The following is a 13,110-nucleotide window of genomic DNA, read 5'->3' on the forward strand; positions in this document are numbered from 1 at the left end:
CCCGCCCGGCCTGGGGCAAGCTCATCCTCCCGCGGCGGACCCGGAACTGGTGCGGCCCGCCCAGCCCGGGAGACTGCCGAGCCCCCAGAACTGAGTTGGCACCCCCGCGCGGCCACCGGCTGCGTGTGGGACCTGGTGACCCCGACCTCTAAAAGGAGTTCCTCAGGCCACTCTGTTCGTCGAACACCTGCTAGGGACCAGGCTTTGTTTCAGGGAACAAAGACAGAACTAGACAGAAAGATGGCCCTTGTGGCCACCTGCTGCAGGAAACACTGTGAGGACGACGCAGGTGGAATGTGAAAACGGGGGTCAATAAATGGTGCTGTGAATATCTCTAGATGACTGACAGAGGGCCGCCCATTTGCCCCATGGGGCTGCAACGCTCCATAGCGTGACTCAGAAATCCTCCCTCCCTTTTTTTTTTTTTTTCTTTCATTCACCAGATAGTTGGAAGCTTGGTCTGGAAGGCAGGGGACCTGTTTCTGCTAACCCCACCTTTCCTTCCTAGTTGGCCCCTACTTTTGTGGGACTCAAATCAGAGAATGCACTGTAAAGCGTTGCATAAATGACAGGCGCGATTACCACAAGCCAGGTCAAGTGACCTCAGGAGTCAGTCGTCGAGTAAAAGTTGCCGCCGGCATAAAAAGTGATCAGGTAAGTCCAGACGGCAAGAATGATTCAGACCTATATCACAGGAATGTGGAAACGGGAGTGGCAGTTCAGTGTCCTTGCACTTGTAAGTGGATAAAGAGCACCTACTGTGTGCACTGTCTGGACTGTAAGATAGTGCAGGGAACAAGATAGACCATGTTGCAGCCCTGACCCCTGGAAGACAGGCGGACTGCTACTAAGTAGATTCAGTGCTGGGTGGTGGTTAGAGGTGGGAGGGAAGCAGGAAGGGCGCCCGCGGGCAGGTTAGCAAAAAAATGGGCCGGAAATTGGAGGGTGGCCAGTGAACGACTCACTTAGTAACTTTTGATCAGAAGGGGTCACAAGGAACAGCGAGGGTACAGACCCTATGGGCACAGTCTGTTTTGCAGACCCAGACTGAGCAAGGTGCGGTGGGTGGAGAGTTGGGCCCGGAAGAGCTAGGGAACAGTGATGAAATGGTTTGGGCTTTCCAGGGATCAAGCTGCTGTGTTCTGCGTGGACTGTAGGGGGAGGAGGGCCATTGGAAAGCTATTTCTGTATTCGAGGCTTTTTTTTTTTCCCAGGAGCACTTAATATGGAACTTCCTATATGATGGACACTGCTAAGCACTTCACAAATAATGTTTCATGCCCTACTCGTAACACAGGCCCAGAGAGGTCAACTCAGTGTCATACTGCAGAGATGTAGGTGGCTTCCACCAGAAGCAGCATGGGGTTGGCAAGGAGAAATCCTGTAACAGGGATGTTTGCTGATGCATGGTGGTGGGCTCAGGCAAGGAGTCGAGGGATGAAGCTAAGATTTTAGTTTGATAGTCACTTGAAAGACTTCTGTTGATTTCAGAAAATTGCAGAATATTTTCGTTTGTTTGTTTTTTAGGGGGCTGGGGTGGTAAGAATTAGTTTGGGATAAGTTCTGTTGGAGATGACAGAGAGGTCATCAGATAGGAAGTCTGGAATTGGGGGAGGAATCTAGCTCTGGTAATAAATGTATGAGATCCGTCAGCTAATCCATTATATTTAAAGGAATCTGGAAGCACAAGTAACTCAGGAAGTAGATATAGAGAGGTCAGTCAGATAAAGAGGAACCAGCAAGGAGGTAAGAAGTCTAACCCTTTGATGCTTCCCTTCCTTTTCTGAGTTTGTAGGACTCCTTTTCTGGATCTGGGTACTCCGTAGGTCATTAGTGGTCCACAGCACCCAGCATCTTGCAGGTGCTCCGTGAAAATCTGGGAAAAGGAGAATAGTATCAATCTCATAAGAATATTGTGGGACTAAGCAGACTCAGAGGGAAAAGTAATGGCATTTTCTAATTGAGTCATCCTACTGTGCTAATGTCGCATATTATTGGTACCTCCCCATCGTCCTTTGAGCTGGGAACTTCTACGATTACAGTTTATGGAAGAGGAAGTTGAGGCTTTGATGAAATGACTTTTCTAAGGTCATAAATAATTCATGAATGAATCCATTCTCACTTCAAGTTCCTATATAGGAAAGGTGCTTTGTATATGACCAAAGGGATGCTACTGTGTCCCAGCCATAGTATGGCAGCATGTACACAGAAGGTGTCTGTAGCTGTTTGAATTGAAGCATGATGGGAGAGAAGCCACAAATCAAATAACATCATTTCCAGGAAAGAGGCAAACTTGAGCACCTCAAGTGGAATAGCCTTCCACTAGACTGAATTTCTTTACCCAGAAACTGCCCAGCAATGTGGTTTCCATTGCTCCTTCTTCAATTAAGCCCCCCACAGCTGGAACTGTGGGGTTAGTAAATGCACAATTATCCCAGGAGGCTGGAGTTTGCTTAGCTCCTAAATCACCTCTGATTTAACAGGCCTCAGCCTGCTTCCTGAGTTGGAATCTCCAGGGATTACTAACGGTGGCGTTAGATGTTTTACTGTGTCTTTGGAGATACACAAGAACCCTAGAATTAGCCAGCTTCTAATCCCTTGCTACACTGAATTTAACAGACAAGCGGTTTAAGCAGTATTGTTTGAACACTCTTAACTCCGTGTGCTAAAGTTTCGGTGGGATTCAGGCCAAGGATCTGTGTTACTAAAAGTGCCAGGAGGGAAGGGACAGCACCTGGTAACTCCATCTCCCCCATCTTTCAGCTCTGCAGTCACTATTCTCGTTTCTACAACTTAATCCTTTCTCATGCACAGACATTTCATTTGAGTGGACCAGCTCCAGAGGAGAGGGTCCTGATAGGTTGAAATCAGAGTAAGACCTTAGCCATACATAGTCTTTGGTTTGGGGATGGGCCCTTGACCTTGACAGTACTTTCTGCAGAACACCAGCCCAGGTAGCTCTGCGTGAGGGGGTGAGCCATCAGGTGTGTCCGGGAGTCCTGTCGACAGTATTCCCTCTCAGGAGCGCTGTGTCTCAGGAATCTCACTCCTCAATTATGCTGTCTCTCCCCAGTTGTTCAACTGCTCCCTTTGAACTGGGTGATTGCTGTGGTTTTCAACATGCTGCCCTGTCTCACATCTGATGCGCGGTTTTTGTTTGTTTTTTATTGATAAAAGACAAAGCCCACACCAACCCCACACTCCCCCCAGTCTTCTTCCCACCTCCCGCGTTGCAACCCCACGAAGCTGCCTTTCCTCTCATTTCCTAACTTCCCCTCTGTCCATCACTCCTCCTGAAATGATCCCAAGGTCACCCATACCTTCGTGTCAAAGAGGACAGCAGTGGCCGCTTCCTTCTTGAAGCACCTCTTCTGTTGGTGCGTGTGCCACCGCGTGATGCCTTCGCGCCTATCTCTGCAGCCTCCTCTCTTGGACACCATTCAGCGATGGGGCTCCTCAAAGCTCCCTTGAGGCCTCTCCTCTCCCTTTGTGCTGGCTCCTTAGCTGAACTCACCCCTGCTCCTGGTTTCAGTTTCCAGCAGGCCTCACCGGGAGCCTCCCCCACTCCCACCCCCACTCCGCCAGGAGCTGGGGGCAGCCTGCTGCCACCAAGAGGGGCAGAAAGGGACGTTGACAAGTAGAAACAGAAACAGATGGTCACTCCCGGCTTCCATTCTGAGTTAGCTCATGAAGAGGAGTGAAACAGGCTTCTGCTGGGTCACAGAAACTTCTAGTGACTGGAACCCTAAGCAGGACTGCATACAGGCCAAAAAGAAAAGCTGATTCCCTTTAAAGACAGAACACTGTGGTTTGTAGAGGAAGCAGCACCGGCTAGACAGCTTAGATCAACTTTCCCACCCCTCAGCATCTTGAAGGAACGTGTAGCAAAAAGTGGGGCGGCAGACAGACCACTAGCAAGCCCCTTTCTATTACATCCCCAAGTCTTCAGTGCCAAGAGGATACTTTAGTCTGAGGTTAGACACCATCATCCCGGAGCTTTTGTTTTTGTTTTTCTAATAAGTACCTGGGAGAACTCACAGCTGCCTTCTGCTGGACCAGAAGTATTTGTATCCTGACCATCTGCAGTATCTTGTTCAGAATTCTAGAAAGGCCTCTCACATGCAGCCCAGCTGTTGGGAGTTTTTATATGCATATTTGGAAGAATTCGTGTTTAGTTTATGAAGCCGGCCAGCCAGCCGCCCACCAGGTTTAGGACAGCATTTACAATGTGGCTAAGGCTGATCCTTCAAATCTGGCAGATTCATCACCACCTCCTCCTCCAGGCAGTATGCTCTGATAAACCTTTCCAAAGCTGAGTGTGAGGCCTCCTGCTCTGTGTTCCCATGGAAACCCTGTACTTAGCACACATTATTGAAACACCTATTCACATGAAATTCCTCCCTGCTGCTCTGGGCTGGGACTGTGAGTCCTGTCATTAGCCTTTAATGTAGAGCTTGGGACACCATAGTCTGTGAATGAAACCTGTCAAGTGGGGAGAAATTCCGAGCACAACCACACTCGGCTCCTAAGATCTCCATCCCTCACTCCAGTCAGTCATTGCAATGTTCCAAGAGAAGCTAACCAGATGCAGAACTGACGTAGGAGCTGAAAAAGTGGCAGCAATTAGAGAACAGTCTAGTGCAAAATTGGAATAAAACATCAGAGCAATGGAACGATTGGAAATGTTTAAAAATGCCACTCATCATCACACCAAAAAAGAACACAAAATACTTAGATACGTTTAATAAAATGTGCAAATCCTGTGTATTCTGAAACCTAGAAACATTGAGACATTGAGGTGTAAGTAAATAGATAGACCCCACTCAAGAATTGGAAGATTTTCTATTAAGATATTCATTCTTCTCCAAATCACCTATACAGTCAATGCAATCCAAAATCCCAGCAAGTTTTTCTTTTTCTTTTTGCGAAAATTAACAAGTTGATCTTTTAGTATGTGGAGAGGGTGGGAGTGGAGAGCAAAATGAAGGGTCCCAAAGGACTATGGTGGAAGATCCTAGGTGTCTGGGTGGTGGGCATGGTGTGGTAACATATCTAAAGAGGTGCAAGTCTCTACCTCTAAATCACAGTGTTCTAAGCCCATGTTACCTCAATAAAAACATAAAATTAAGAAATAAAATTATATAAATACAAAGATCCTAGAATATCAAAGGGGGAAAAGAATGAAGGTCCTATATGACCTGATTTGAAGACTTACTATAAAGCTTCAGAAATACAGTGGCATTAGCATAAGGATAGACACATAGATCAATGAAACAGTATAGTTAAGAAATAGACCTAAATGCATATAATTAAATTATTTTGGATGAAGATGCTAATGTGTAATTCAAGGGAGGAAGAATGGTGTTTTCAACAAAATGGTGCTAGAGCACCCAGAGATTCATTTAGGAAAAAAAATGAATCCTAACCCTTACCTCAAACCATACACAACACTCAAAATGGAACATAGACTTAAACATGAAAACTAAAACATAAAACTTCTAGAAGAAAACATGAGAGAAAATTTCACAACAATGAAAAGGCAAAGGTTTCTTAGGACATAAAAAGTGCTAGCTAAGAGCTTTTGCCTATGCAATGTGAAATTTTCTGTGAGAAAAAAATTTAAGTAAAATTTACTTTCCCAAAGATACCACTTAAGAAAAGGATTTCAGAACCACATTAAGTTCTCATCAGACTTTAAAATATTATGAAAGAAAATGGCATTCTCTCACTACATAAATTTCAATTCTTTTAAGAAAACATAATCAGGGCCTCCCTGACGGTGCAAGGGGTTAAGTGCAGCACTATGAAGCAATCTGCAGTCACTACAGCACGAATTCAATCCCCAGCCAGGGAAGTGACCCACGTGGCACAGCAGACCTCTCCTGACTCCCTGCTTCTCCCCTCAACAGTGTCTTTCAGTCAGTCGGTTTGTTCTGTTCCCCACTCTGTCTCTGGCAAATCCTCTCACTCCACCCTGCACCTCTGGCCCTGCACCCCAGTTCTTGGATCAATCAATCAGATTTTTTTCGCTCAAGTGAATGAATGAGGCACACAACACAAAAGGACTTCCATTGATATTTCCTTGGTCCGGGCTAGACTGGGAAGCCGCATCGCCTAAGGCATCAATGTCAGAAGCAGAGGAATGCTGGCAAGTATCTGCTCTCCCAGGTAAAGCACCTGAGATGGGGAGAAGAATCCCCAAGTCCAAAGGCAAGCAGGTGGGGAACAAAACACAAAGGGGCAAAGTGGTGGTCATGACGGGGCGGGGTGATTCAGGATGGAGCCCCAGAGGCCCACAGTGGTGGGTACATTTCTAACAGTCACAGATGTGCCTACTGGACAGCTTAAAACCGCCACATGGGATCGCACATACTTTAAATCCTGTAGGGTCTTGTTCTGTTTAAAAGCTTTTCAGTTTAGAAGACCCTGATGGCCAAACTCACTCGCTGTCAGAGGCCGTGGCTAGCAGTTCTGCTGGTATTATCCCTACTGCCCACACCCTGTGATTGCTGCAGGTGTGAGCACTGCCAGGCCTGTTCTCCTCTTTTCTATTTCCCTTCCCTGGACACAAATCTCTATCTTCCAGTCTCCCTTGAGTCAGGGTGTGGTCACATGTGTGGGTCTCACCGATGCAATGTAGGAGGAAGTGACGTGCTTTCTAAGGGATGCACACACAATACAGCTTCCCTATTCTCTCTCTCTCCTGGCTGGATCCAAGGGAAGACACCTAGATGGGGAAGCCTGTTTCACCTTCCACGAGAGTGCACTGAAAACGTCCAGACTGTGTCTTCTTGGGATACAATGGACTTTATGTCATCAGCCACTAAGCGTTGAGGATTGTTTTTCAGCAGTTGGTCTGGGGTCTGAAGAGCCCCTCGGGGTAACTTATTATACAGGAGATATTTAGGGTGGCTGATTTGAGCTAAATCTCCATAGCATATGGAGGTTTCACAGATAGTTCAAGGTAGAGTGAGTCGGGGAGGATGGACATAGAAGACATTCTACTTCGATGATGAACTGGGATTGAAAGGGCATCAGCCTGATCCCAAACTGTAAAAAAATGCTTTTTACTTCTCCACATTACCCCCAAACAAAGAGGTATGTAGATGTTTTGAGTGATGGTTGTAATGATGACAGGCTCTAGAGTTCTGTGTAATTTACTCTCCATTTATGCTATCTGTGATTTACTGTATAACTTCTACCACTTCCCACAAACCAGTGAGGTTGAATATAATGACACCCTGTACTCCTCATTTTTATATCAACATCATCCCCCAGTGCTCAAAGAGGGTAGTTAAAATGGTTATCATTCTCTCCAGCCTCCAACCTAAATGTTTACCAGTCTGGTAAAGGATTTCTGGGGCCAGGCCTTATATGTATACTTCTCCCTTCTCTATCCATTTCTTCCTATCTCAGCCACACCAGACAAAAACTAGGCTCCACCACTCCTCGATGAATAAGTGCATCTTCTTTCTCCCTGATAGGTTGAAAAGTGATGAAACTCTATTCTAATCTCATCTATAAAATGGGAGTGTGATACCAATCAAATACAAATATTGTGAGATTTAAATAAGAGTAACTGATGGTGGGCCCCCCTGAGGGCTGCAGCACAACACTATGAAGCTGTCAACAGCCACTGCATCACAAGTTCCGTCCCCAGCCAGGGAGGTGACCCATAGGGTGCAGCAGGCCTCTCCGGACCTGCCCACTGCTCCCCTCAGCAGATCTGGCTGTAGATTATGTGTCAGTCCTCCATAACACCCTCTTCCTTTGTAATCTTCCGACCACGATAAGAAACCCATTGAGTACTTCCTCTCTTGTGAGTTTTATGGGATAAAATTCACACCCATGAGGAGCCTAGAGGAGGGACTGTAAAAGGCATAGCAGTGTGTTATTATTAAAACTCACATTTGAAACAGCTCACTACAAAAGTACCTGCTCATTGTAGACAAATAGATAAAAGCAGGCTTCACACACACACACACACACACACACACACACACACACACAATGTCCAGGAAATCACCACTCTTAGGTTTGTTGGGCCATCCTAATCGTTTTTCTATTGCACATGTCTACATATTTTACAAAAATGGAATCATACTGTGTAGATACTTTTGCAACTTGCTTTTTTTCCTGCCTATCAATATATTGCCCATCATTGAAGATTCTCCTGTGGCATCATTTTTTGTTAGTGGCTTAGTACCCATTTACAAAGAGATCATTTTCTGAAGGCAATCCATTAATAGATCGAGAAGCTACTTCCAATTTTTCACCATTATTAGCCATGAACATCTCTGGTTGTGTTCTTTTGTTCACGTACCTCGTTTTTTTTCTTAGAACCCACAAGTAGAATTTTGGATCACAGGAAAAGCCAGTTGTCAAGGCTTCCCCCCCCACCATAGGCCAAATTTCTTTTAGAAGAAGGATGGCTATTCACAATCCCACCAGCGAATGTGTAAGAATGCGATAACAAAGGCTGTGGGCCAACATGATGATTATGGAAAAAAAATAATCAAGATGTGTTTGCTGAAGGCTCACCCCACGCCAGCTGTGTTTATTTGGTGGCCCCCGTCGCCATCTTCCTGGGAACAAACACCGAAGTTGCTTTCAAGTTATTTACTTAGTGCATCTCAACACCCTGAAATTCTGGCCCTAGCTTTATTTGAAGGAAAGAAGATTTCTGGTAAATACGGTTTCTACTTTGGAAACTCAACCCGAGCACTTCTTCTTTCTTTTTTTTTTTTTTTAAGATTTATTTATGCATAGAGAACTGGGGTCCAGACCGGAGATGTGGGGGGTGAGAGGATTCACCAGAGACAGAGTGGGGAGCAGAACAGGCAGATCTACTGAAACACACTGCTGAGGGGAGCAGCAGGTGAGACAAGAGAGGTCTGCTGCGCCCTGTGGGTCACTCCCTGGCTGGGGATTGAACTTGTGCTGCAGTAGCTGCGATAGCTTCATAGTGCTGCGCTTTAGCCTGTTGCACCACCAGCGAGGGCCCAGGGTGGGCCACTTCTGTGGCTTTAACTGCTGGGACTCAAAAAGACTGTGGCTGGAGCCGAGAATATAAGAGTTTATAAGAAAGGAAAGAGCCAGTTTGGGGTGAAAAAGTCATGTTCTGAGGTACAAAAGAAAAGCCAATAACAACCCAAGGGTTTCATTTGACCTGCTCTGATAATATCACTATGGTGATGGTCTCCATAAACAGTTGCAAAATAGCAAGATGAAAAGAAACCAGAAAGTTCCACCCAGGCGATCTGGAGTTATTTTAGGGATCAAGGCAATGTCATCTGGGGTAAATATGGAATGCAAAAATCTGTTCTTTTAACAAGCATCCCCTTCTTTTGTGAGCCCGAACAAAGGGCTGGCAAATCAGTCATTTGTGCTGAAAGAGCACTGACCCAGCATCTTTGGGGCTGAGAAAGAAGTTGCGCCAAAAGCATGGAAATCGTGGTTAATAACAGATGCTGGATGATTCTCACACCCTTGGCCTCTGAGTCTCTGCTGAGCCTGTTGTGGAGTCCAGGGGTGGAACACGGGTGATGTCCTGGGGAGGGGTTGGCCTCGTTCAGAGGCTGAGACCAGACCCCAGGGAACTGAGTTTGGTTGTATGCCCCTGACCTTGATTCCTGGGCCAGAAGGGGTGGAGGGAAGCATCTTCAAGGCCACAGTCTGTCTCTAGGGCATCACCATCTGCCACTCCCATCCTCATGCTATTCTCTTTGAACCCCTGACTCACTGAGCCTCAGTTCCAAAAGCAGAACTAGCTATTTTTTGCAGCAAGAAAAAAAGTAAGGCAATACACTTGCTGAACTCCTTTCTGATCCTGAAACTCTTACTCTTTGCGCTTTAACCCCTTGCTCTTCCTTATTCCCTTTGCTTCCTTCTCTTTCAGGACGCTGATCTGCAAGCTCTCAAGCAAAAATCCTCAAAGGAAAGGCTGTTCTATCACCACAGAGGCTGGACTATTGCCTGGCATACAGAAGTGTCTCTGTAAGAGCCAGCTGCGGGGAATGGACTCCAAAATCCCATACTTACCCTCAGGTGGGCATCTTTCCAGCAGGTCTAAGACAAGCGCTATCTGCTCATTCACTCATTCAACAAATATTTATTGAGCACTGACTAGGAACCAAAACTTCTACTGCTAACTGGAGCTACAAGGATGAACAAGATCCCAGAATCCTCTGCGTGAGCTTATCCCCTGTAGCCCCTAAGACCTGAGTGTGAACAAAACTAGCATCTTCTGCAACCAGTACACATAAAATCACACTCAGTCCCCTGCTCTGTTTAATTTCTTCCCAACACTTATCACCACAATGCATACTATAAATGTATTTGTTTTTGGCTTATCTGTCAGTCTTCCCACATGAAAATAGATCCTCTATGAGAACAATTTGTCTATGGCGGTCCACTGCAGGGACTCCAACACCCTGTAACACACAGTAGGTGCTGAACGCATATAGGCCAGATACATTTGTTCAATGACTTCTGTGATCCTCCAGAAGAACTTTCTAGCAGAAATCTCCAGGGAATGAATGTTCGAACTGAGAACTTCAGAGAATCCTAACAAATCACACCCACGTAGGACTTGAGAGTGTACACAACAGTCAGGGGCTCTGGGGTGAGCATGGGCCTTCACCCCAGGGCTCTGCTTTCTCCTTGAATTCAGGGACTCTGGGGACTGTTGTGATAAATGGGTGGGGGAAGGCCTGTGACTCTCCAAGCCTGGGGCTGGGAAACACCAAAGTGCCCCTGTGAGCTTCATAATTCCATGTGGACAGCTTCACTGTACCATTAGCAGGTGAGAAGACAGAGCTCACAGAGACTTTATAGTTTGCTCAGGGGAGTCAGGGGAGACTCGAACCCCTGGGAGGGAGCAGAATTCCAAATTCAGTGCTGACTCTTGCCTCTCTGCTGCCAGCTCTGGTGGGAGGCATGTCCTGTAGGTGCCCCCTAATTCCTTCTCCTCATCGTGACCATTTCAGTGGGTAACACCCCCATCCCAATGGGAGGAGCAGATCCCTGGGGTGGCATCCTTGGTTAGTAGGTAGAGGGGACTCCCTCTGCCTGCCAGCCCCTTTGCAGCTTCCCTGGGCACCTCCCCCATTTCTCTACTGCCTTGAGCGACTCTCCATGCTGCCGCCTCCGCTCTTGGGAATCTAAACTGATAGGGATCAGTCCAATTAGGTGGGGTGTGCTGGGAAACATGGACATAAACAATTAGGAATTTTCTCAAAAATCAGAAGTTCTCAGAGCTACGAAGACTACCAGTCATTGAACTTCCTGGAAACAATGAGCATTTTAGAATTATGATAGTGCTAGCTGTCAATTGTGGAACATCTCATCCCCAGGCAGGTGGGAGGCAACTTACAAATGTCCGGTCTTGGCAACCCAGAAAGGCAAAGGTTATTATTTCCATCTCACAGATGAAAACATTGAAGCCCTGGGAGATGATTTCATCAGATGGTCTGTGTCACCTACTAACCACATCTCTGCTGGTGGTGAAAACCTAGGATTTAAACCCAAGTCTGCCTGCCTGCCTGCCTTCAAGGCTCATGCTCCTTCTATCACTCAGAAATAAGGGAGGGAGATATCTGTGCAATAAGTCACTTCTCCAGCTTTGCTCTGAAGGAAATTGGAGACATCCTAAAAGATACAAAAATAGGGCGATTGCTCTAGGAACAGTAGTGAGTGCAGCCAGCAGAATATTTGGCAGTTTTTTTAAATGATGTAAAGAATATGACACAGAAAAGTACCTATCTTTTTTCTTCATAAAGATTTATTTATCTATGCATACAGAATTAGGGTACAGACCAGAGGTGCAGGGGTGGTAAGAGGATGTACCAGAGACAGAGCGGGGAGCAAAACAGGCAGACTGATGAAGTACATTGCTGAGGGGCACAGTGGGAGAGACAGGAGAGGTCTGATGCACCCTGTGGGTCACTCCCTGGCTAGGGGTTGAACTCATGCTACAGCAGCTGAGACTAGCTTTCTAGGATTGCGCTTTAAGCAGTTGCACCATGAGGGAGTGCCCAGGAAGTGAAGGGAATCTTTTTCCCTCTAGTTACCAATCCCTCCGTAATATCAAATTACCTTGCAATTGACAAGTTTTAAAATATTCTACAGCACTCTTCTCAGAAATCCTGTAGCTTTGCACACAGATCAGCCTGCATTATTTTCAGTTGCTATCTAGATAGACAACTTTCCTTTATTTAGCTGCTAGTCCAATCTGGACACCTGTCTGCTCCAAGTCCTTCCTGCACAAGCAGGCTTTAGCTATTATTCTCATTCCTGTGTCTTTCTGCTAATGCAGCACCTCTGAGGACAGCTCCCCTGTCCAATATGGCCACTACCACGTGCGCCTATTTAAATGCAATTTAACTCAAATAAATAATTCAGTCCCAGCCCTCCCTGGTGGCGCAGCGGGTTAGAGCACAGCACTGAGAGGCTAAGGCCACTTCCGGACGAGTTCGATTCCCGCCTGCCCCGGAGGTGACCCACATGGCGAGGCACACCTCTCCTGGCCCCCCCCCTGCTCCCCTCAGCAGTGTACTTCCTCGATCTGCCTGTTCTGCTCCCCACTCTGTCTCTGGTGAATCCTCTCGCCGCCCCTGAGCCTCTGGCCTGTACCCCAGTTCTGTATGCACAAATAAATAAATCTTTTAAAAAATAATAAAACTTCAGTCCCTTCTTCAGTCTCCCTCACATGCAATTAGCAGCTACTGAGTGGACGGCACAGATCTAGAATATTTCTATCACAGTGGAAAGTTCTGTTCGTACTGATATAGCATCTAGTGTGAAGTCTGGAGAAAGGACGTGCCAACTTGTTATCAGTGGCTTGGCTGAACAATGATCTTTCCATTCATTTACTCTCTCATCCCACTGATACTCTCCAGAGAATCAGGGTCTGGGGGGTGCGGCTTTAGCAGAAAGACAGGAAGTGAGTAAGAATAATACCCAGATGGGCCTGCCCCACTAAGACATAGTCTTGTACCTACAGCTATTTTAAAGTATGTTACAGAGAAAAGATTATTCAGGGTGAGAGAGTCACTAGGTTAGTTAATTATTGTTTTTATTATGAATGTTATCAATAAGCGATTTATTGAT

Source organism: Condylura cristata, unplaced genomic scaffold, assembly GCF_000260355.1.
Source record: "Condylura cristata isolate star-nosed mole 26May11 unplaced genomic scaffold, ConCri1.0 scaffold00008, whole genome shotgun sequence".
NCBI lineage: Eukaryota > Metazoa > Chordata > Mammalia > Eulipotyphla > Talpidae > Condylura > Condylura cristata.